Source organism: Pygocentrus nattereri, chromosome 12, assembly GCF_015220715.1.
Source record: "Pygocentrus nattereri isolate fPygNat1 chromosome 12, fPygNat1.pri, whole genome shotgun sequence".
Taxonomy (NCBI): Eukaryota; Metazoa; Chordata; class Actinopteri; order Characiformes; family Serrasalmidae; genus Pygocentrus; species Pygocentrus nattereri.
The window spans coordinates 42,127,862-42,136,613 of record NC_051222.1 but is presented as its reverse complement, the minus strand read 5'-3'; positions in this window follow the sequence as shown (position 1 = coordinate 42,136,613).

Sequence of the window (8,752 nt, the reverse complement as noted above, 5' to 3'; positions counted from 1 at the left end):
ATTTGAATTCGGCTATAGACCGCATTCTAGACCGATGCCTAGTTTGTGCACAGAACAATCCAAAGCCTAAAGGCCCTCACCAGGTTCTTCCCAAACCTGAGATGTCGTTCCAGGAATGGCAAATAGATTTCACACTGTAGGGCCCCACAAGTATCTACTGGTAATGATTGATAAATTCTCCAGATGGACTGAGGCCTTCCCGTGTAATAAGGAGAACGCCAACACGGTAGTGACAAAACTATGTCAGGAAATCATACCACGATATGGCGTCCCTCTAGGTATTGACTCTGATAAAGGTACACCTTTCACTTCAAAGGTCACACAAGCGCTTGCTAAACAGCTAAGCATAGACTGGGCTTTTCACATTCCCTATCACCCCCAATCCTCCGGAATGGTAGAAAGGGTGAACCGCACTATAAAGGGGCGGCTAAGAAAAGCCATGCAGACTCAAAACACAACCAACTGGGTGAAAGTCCTACCTGCGCATGACGCGAACAGACACCTTAGGTGGATTATCGCCAAACGAGATTGTCATGGGACGACCATTTCCTGTTCCATGGCGACAAGTAACGGCTCTGGGGGGACTGGCGGACCTTGAATTACGTCGTAGTGAGTACACAGCGCGCCTGTTGTCAGTCTTGAATGAGTACTGGGAGAGGGTCAATCAAAACATCACTGACCCTCCCAAGACCCCCACGCATCCGTATAAGCCCGGGGACCAAATCATGGTTAAAAAGTTTGAACGAAAGGGTTTTTCTGACCCTCCTTTTTCAGAGCCCACAACTGTACTCGCTGTTACGCGTACTGGTGTCTTAACTGACCTTTTCCCACAGTGGATCCACGCCTCCCGTTGTGTTAAAGCTCCTGAATTATAACCCACTCTGCCTATTATTAATCTCTCTTTTGTTTTGCAGAAGCATGATGCTGCTGATAATGCTCTTTCTCTGCTCGGAAGGTATCTCACCATGAAAGCTCCTATTGTATGTGTATGTGTGCTGTTGCTACTGTTGTGTATGGGACCATGTCTTTTCAGGTGCCTCATGGATCGAGTGTACGCTCTGGCCTCCTCACTCATCCCCCACCGGTCCGACTACGTCTTTATGGCACAGACCGTGCGACAGCCCGTCTACGCGTCATTGGAACCATCTTATGATGATGCTGTTTCTGTTTCTGTGTAGGAGCCTTTTTCTCTGTTCTCTCTGATGTGCGTATTGCTTATAACCCGTCTTCAACGAGTTATAAAAGAGGGGAATGAAAGGGTTAACTTTCCTTTGGCCTGTCTCTTCCCCGGTGACTAACATGTATTAATAAAATCAGACTCTGCTGAGGGTGCAAGGGTGTCTGCCCTTTGTGCATACTTACAGGCTGTTAATAACTATTGTTCCTCTTTTATTCTGCAAACCACTTGCACTTTTGACTTACTGGATTTTGATGTTGAACTGAGCACATCCAGAGATGGAGAAAAACAACTCCATGTATGGACCAGCAGGTTACGACATATGTTAGAATGTGGTCGGGCCCTTCCTGGCTGCCTGCGTGCACGTGGGACGGGCTCTCTGTGTTTATAAAGAGGGGACTGCCCCTTCTTCTGTGTGCTTTGTGAATAAAACTCTCATCTCTCTATGAGAGTGTTGTTCATTATTGCATCGAGAGCTCTCTCTGTCTTGGGACTTAGTAGGATTGCCGAGCTGGTTTATCGCTTCATTCTCTGGTTTCTGAGGGAGAACACTGTTCAAGGAGACCCTTCCTAACAGACTCACAGCCAATGTAATGTATGGGAGCGATGATGAGGCGGACACAAGTGCTGAGAGAAGCGAGATTTATTAAGGGCAAAGCCATAATCAGGGTCAAAAAGGTCCAGGGTCAGAGAGCCAACACGGATAGATGGGACAGAAATAACAAAAATGTACACAGGAAAAACAAACAACAGAGGCCGAAAGAACGACGTTACACATTAACGCTAATATAATATAATATAATATAATATTAACGCACATAAACACTACAAAAACTAGTAAACAACAAGGGAAAAAGACAGGACTTAAATACAGAGACACCGAAGGTTAATGAGACACAGGTTATAAACGCAGGTGGATACAATCAAGGGCAGGGTCTGGAAGCAAGGAAGAACAAAGTTCGACCATATCAGCCCAGTTTTATCAGCCCTGCACTGGTTACCAGTTAAATTTCGCATTGATTATAAAATCCTATTACTGACCTATAAAGCTCTAAACGGACTCGCCCCTCAGTACCTGAGTGACCTTCTCTCCCACTATGAACCATCACGCCTACTTAGATCACAAGGTGCTGCTCACTACTGGTACCTAGAACTAATAAAGCTCCATCAGGGGGGAGAGCGTTCTCATACAGAGCCCCCCAGCTCTGGAATAATCTTCCTGTTAATGTTCGGGACTCAGACTCAGCCTCAGTCTTTAAGTCTAGGCTAAAAACTCACTTGTACAGTGGAGCCTTTGGTGATTAGTCTCCCTGTCAGATCTGGACCTGCTGGAGTGTCAGCCATTCTTTACAGAACTGACTCTGTGGTCAGCCACTCTTTACAGAACTGACTCTGTGGTCAGTCACTCTTTACAGAACTGACTCTGTGGTCAGCCACTCTTTACAGAACTGACTCTGTGGTCAGTCACTCTCTACAGAACTGACTCTGTGGTCAGCCACTCTCTACAGAACTGACTCTGTGGTCAGCCACTCTTTACAGAACTGACTCTGTGGTCAGCCACTCTTTACAGAACTGACTCTGTGGTCAGTCACTCTTTATAGAACTGACTCTGTGGTCAGCCACTCTTTACAGAACTGACTCTGTGGTCAGCCACTCTTTATAGAACTGACTCTGTGGTCAGCCACTCTTTACAGAACTGACTCTGTGGTCAGTCACTCTTTACAGAACTGATTCTGTGGTCAGCCACTCTTTACAGAACTGACTCTGTGGTCAGTCACTCTCTACAGAACTGACTCTGTGGTCAGCCACTCTCTACAGAACTGACTCTGTGGTCAGCCACTCTTTACAGAACTGACTCTGTGGTCAGCCACTCTTTACAAACTGACTCTGTGGTCAGTCACTCTTTATAGAACTGACTCTGTGGTCAGCCACTCTTTACAGAACTGACTCTGTGGTCAGTCACTCTTTACAGAACTGACTCTGTGGTCAGCCACTCTTTATAGAACTGACTCTGTGGTCAGCCACTCTTTACAGAACTGACTCTGTGGTCAGTCACGCTTTACAGAACTGACTCTGTGGTCAGTCACTCTTTATAGAACTGATTCTGTGGTCAGCCACTCTTTACAGAACTGACTCTGTGGTCAGTCACTCTTTACAGAACTGACTCTGTGGTCAGCCACTCTCTACAGAACTGACTCTGTGGTCAGTCACTCTCTACAGAACTGACTCTGTGGTCAGTCACTCTTTACAGAACTGACTCTGTGGTCAGCCACTCTTTACAGAACTGACTGTGTGGTCAGTCACTCTTTACAGAACTGACTCTATGGTCAGCCACTCTCTACAGAACTGACTCTGTGGTCAGTCACTCTTTACAGAACTGACTCTGTGGTCAGCCACTCTTTACAGAACTGACTGTGTGGTCGGTCACTCTTTACAGAACTGACTCTATGGTCAGCCACTCTCTACAGAACTGACTCTGTGGTCAGTCACTCTTTACAGAACTGACTCTGTGGTCAGCCACTCTTTACAGAACTGACTGTGTGGTCAGTCACTCTTTACAGAACTGACTCTATGGTCAGCCACTCTCTACAGAACTGACTCTGTGTTCAGTCACTCTTTACAGAACTGACTCTGTGGTCTGCCGCTCTCAACAGAACTGACTCTGTAGTCAGTCACTCTCTACAGAACTGACTCTGTGGTCAGTCACTCTTTACAGAACTGACTCTGTGGTCAGCCACTCTTTACAGAACTGACTCTGTGGTCAGTCACTCTTTACAGAACTGACTCTGTGGTCAGCCACTCTTTACAGAACTGACTCTGTGGTCAGTCACTCTTTACAGAACTGACTCTGTGGTCAGCCACTCTTTACAGAACTGACTCTGTGTTTTTGCTTTCCTTTCGCTGCCGAGTTGATCAGCTGCCCATCCTGTGTGTCTGATGCTGTTGCCTCTTCTGCCTTGATTGGTGCCGCTGCTCACCAGCCTTCTGGACCGGTTTGACCACCACTGAGCTTCTTGCTTTACAGCGCTGTGCAGTCCTCACCCTCAGATCTTCTCTTTTCCCACTTTACCATAAAACTTCATACTAATAATGTTTGCTATCCGGTGTCGACCATAGGAGGATTGGTTCCCCTTCTGAGTCCTGGTTCCTCTCAAGGTTTCTTCCTCTTTAGGGAGTTTTTCCTGGCGACGCTCATGGGGGCTTGGACCCGGATTTTCTTTTCTTTTCTCTTCTCTCTATAATACTGATTGTTCTGTAAAGCTGCTTTGCGACATCATCTGATGTAAAAAGCGCTATATAAATAAATTTTGCTTGCTTGCTTTCTACTGAGCAAGTCCCTTGAAGCAACCTTGAAAGTAATTCCCCACTCACTTTGCCTACATACTGATGGTCAAACAAGGTCTTCAATTCTTTAATAAACTGAGTCTATGAAAGGTGATGAGTATGAGTCCAGCTTGCTGTCGCCCACTCCAGAGCTTGGTCCATCAAGTGAGAAATGGTGAATGAAAATTTGGCTTGATCAGAACTGGTAGGGGAATTCTCAAAGTAAACAGAATATTGCAGCAAAAAAACACGGCACTTGTCTGGGTCACCAGCATTTTCATCAGGCTTGCTAAAGGGAAAGACCGCAGATGAGGTTTCTGCCTGAACTCGGGGGCTAGTAACATTCACCTCTGTTTCAGCTAGGCTCATGTTTTGAAGCTGAGTGGTTAACCCTTTAACACTAGCTACTAGTTGGACCAACTGGCTAAAGATTCCTTGTTGGCCAAAGGGAAGAAGTTACTTCAGACAATACCTGTCGGTGCCATTTCAGGAGTTGTCCTTGCTCTGCCAGAGCTTTCTGAAATGTCTCTGGGTCTGCCGTCTGCATTTGTGGCAAGGTATTCTGTAACGTGCCAAGCAGATTCAAACACTCACAGGTGGAAAACACAAAGGAGGCTTTACTGATAGAATCACAATCCATAGTCATCGTCATAAAACAAGCATGGGTCAGTTCCAGAAAGCACAAGAGAAACAAACACACAGACGTAACACCAGGTGAAATGTCCAAAGGGCAAAGGCAAAACGTAGTCAGGAAAACAGGCAAAAAGGTCAAAAATCTGAATCACACACCAGGGCGAAAAATCCAAAGGGCAGAGCAAAAAGGGGCAAAGTCCAGAAACGAAAGGCAAAGGTCAGGCATGAGAAGCCCACAATGAAAGAACGCTCAGTAGATCACACAGCGGATACAATACTTCACACAGTCCCTCTGCTAAAGCCGGGCTATACACTAAACTAGGTGTGTCATATGATCAAGAGCACAGGTGACACACATTAGAATTCAGGTGAACAAGAGCACTGAGCACGGGCCAGTTATCCTCTACAAAGGTGTGACAAAAGGCTGCTGTTTGCCACATCTGGATCCAAGATGGCGCCACGTACGGCTGCCCTGGCGTTCGGGTGCTCTTTGTTTTGTTTGTTTTTGTGCGTTATTCGTGTGTCTTCGTGCTCCTACAGCCGCGAGGAGCTACTAAACATCAGAACAACAACCCCTACAGACATTTCACCAGTTTTTCTAGTGCCTTCTTCATTATTAGTGCACTTTTTAAACAAAAAAGTGAGACGCCGCCGAAGAGGGAAGCGAGCTGGTGCACTCGTACGCCTTCGCACACGGGGGACGCGCACGCCCCTACCTGGGATTTTCCTCTCCAACGTCCGCTCACTCTCCAATAAAATGGACGAGATAGCGCTGCTGATGAGAAGAAACAGCGACTTTTCCTCCTCTAGTGTGTTGTGCTTCACCGAGACGTGGTTGAACACACAGACCCCGGACTGTGCGCTCCATCTTGAGGGATTCCAGCTCCATTATTAGCGCACTTTTTAAACAAAAAAGTGAGACGCCGCCGAAGAGGGAAGCGAGCTGGTGCACTCGTACGCCTTCGCACACGGGGGACGCGCACGCCCCTACCTGGGATTTTCCTCTCCAACGTCCGCTCACTCTCCAATAAAATGGATGAGATAGCGCTGCTGATGAGAAGAAACAGCGACTTTTCCTCCTCTAGTGTGTTGTGCTTCACCGAGACGTGGTTGAACACACAGACCCCGGACTGTGCGCTCCATCTTGAGGGATTCCAGCTCCTCCGCGCGGACAGACGACGGGAACTTGCCGGAGGTAAAACGAAAGGTGGAGGAGTCTGTTTCTACATCAACAACGCCTGGTGCTCCGATGTGACAGTGATTTCCCAACACTGCTCTCCTTCTCTGGAATGGTTTGGACACCACAGACTGGGACATGTTCAAGGCTTCTACAGACAGTTTAGATGAATACACAGATACCGTGACGTCATATATACATTTCTGTGAAGACAGCATCATCCCATCACGCTCCAGAATCACTTTCAATAATGATAAACCCTGGTTCACACCAAAACTCAGACAGCTTCGCCAGCAGAAAGAGGTTGCTTTCAGAGAGGGAGACAGAGTCAGATACAGAGGTGCAAAGTATGAATTTAGCAGGGAGGTGTTAAAGGCTAAATCCAAGTACAAAGCTCGTCTGAAGCAGCGGTTCTATGCTAACGACTCTGCCACTGTATGGAGGGGGCTGAAAGAGATCACCAACTATAGGCCCAGAGCACCTCATTGTTCAGAAGATTTCAAACTGGCTAACGACCTTAACGACTTCTATTCACGTTTTGAAGTCATGGACTCACACCCCCATCCTCCACCCCCCACACCACAATACACTCAACCACTTTGGATTGCCCATCTGCCCCCTCTGCCCTCTCAGTCCAGGAGGAGGATGTGAACAGGCTGTTTAAGAGGCTAAATCCACACAAGGCCTCAGGCCCTGACTCCGTGTCCTCTGCCACCTTGAGACACTGTGCTGATGAGCTGGCCCCAGTCTTCACGGGAATCTTCAACTCTTCCCTGGAGTCATGCCATGTCCCAGCCTGTTTCAAGTCCTCCATCATCGTCCCTGTCCCCAAGAAACCACGCGCCACAGGACTTAATGACTACAGGCCTGTGGCCCTGACGGCCCTGATAGTCATGAAGACCTTTGAACGTCTGGTTTTATCCCACCTCAAGTCCATCACCAACCCCCTTCTGGACCCCCTGCAGTTTGCCTACAGAGCCAACAGGTCTGTAGATGATGCCATAAACCTGGCCCTCCACTTCATCCTGCAGCATCTGGACTCCCCAAGAACCTACGCTAGGATCCTGTTTGTGGACTTCAGCTCTGCATTCAATACTATCCTTCCCACTCTGCTCCAGGACAAGCTCTCTCTGCTCCATGTGCCCGACTCCACTTGCAGGTGGATCACAGACTTCCTCACAGACCGCAGTCAGCGAGTAAGGCTGGGGAAGATTGTCTCGGACACGCGGACTTTAAGCACAGGATCTCCTCAGGGCTGTGTACTTTCCCCCCTGCTCTTCTCCCTGTACACCAACTGCTGCACCTCCATCCATGACTCTGTCAAACTGATTAAGTTTGCGGACGACACCACCCTCATTGGACTCATCTCAGACGATGATGAGTCTGCCTACAGGAAGGAGGTGGACCGGCTGGTGACCTGGTGCAGCAACAGCAACTTGGTGCTCAATGCCCAGAAGACAGTGGAGATGACTGTGGACTTCAGGAAAGCCACAAGCCCCCTGCCCCCCCTTATCCTTACCGACACCCCCATCACCACTGTGGACTGTTACCGGTTCCTTGGCACCACCATCACCCAGGACCTCAAGTGGGAGCTGAACATCAGCTCCCTCATCAAGAAGGCTCAGCAGAGGATGTACTTTCTGCGGCAGCTGAGGAAAGCCAAACTGCCGGCCCAGCTGATGGTACAGTTCTACATGGCCTTCATCGAGTCCATCCTCAGCTCCTCCATCACAGTGTGGTATACTGGGGCCACTGCCAAGGACAGACAAAGGCTGCAGCGCATTGTGCGCTCCGCTGAGAAGGTGATAGGCTGCAGCCTCCCATCTCTCCAAGACCTGTACATCTCCAGGACTGTGGGGAGAGCGGATCGTATTATAGCAGACCCTTCTCACCCCGCACACAGACTATTTGATCCACTCCCCTCGGGCAGGAGGCTTCGGACCATTCGGACCAGAACCTCCCGCCACAGGAACAGTTTCTTCCCCTCTGCCATTGGACTCAAGAACAATATATAATCACGTCACTTACCTCTTTATAACCCTGCTTTGGTCACTTTACTTGAATTGCACTACTCCACCTGCACTTTTGTATATAGTACTGTTGTACATGCCTTTTGTATTTTTATTTTTATTCATTCTATCTATATATTTGCATAGAGTATTTATTTATGTGGACTTAATTTTGCTTTGCCTAGTACTACTTGTTTTTATGTTGCACCTTCATGCCGAAGCAAATTCCTAGTCTGTGAATCCTGTTAATTGACAATGGCAATAAAACTTCTTCTGATTCTTCTTCTTCTTCTTCTGATTCTTAAGTACAAAGGTGTGTCAGGTCGGGCTCAAGGAGCCTGAGGGCTTTGTGGAATTGGAGTTCCCTAAAGTTATGGCACTCATCCACCATTGCTCTCTGCTGGCGGCCAGCGATGCAGGCTGGCCACCTCG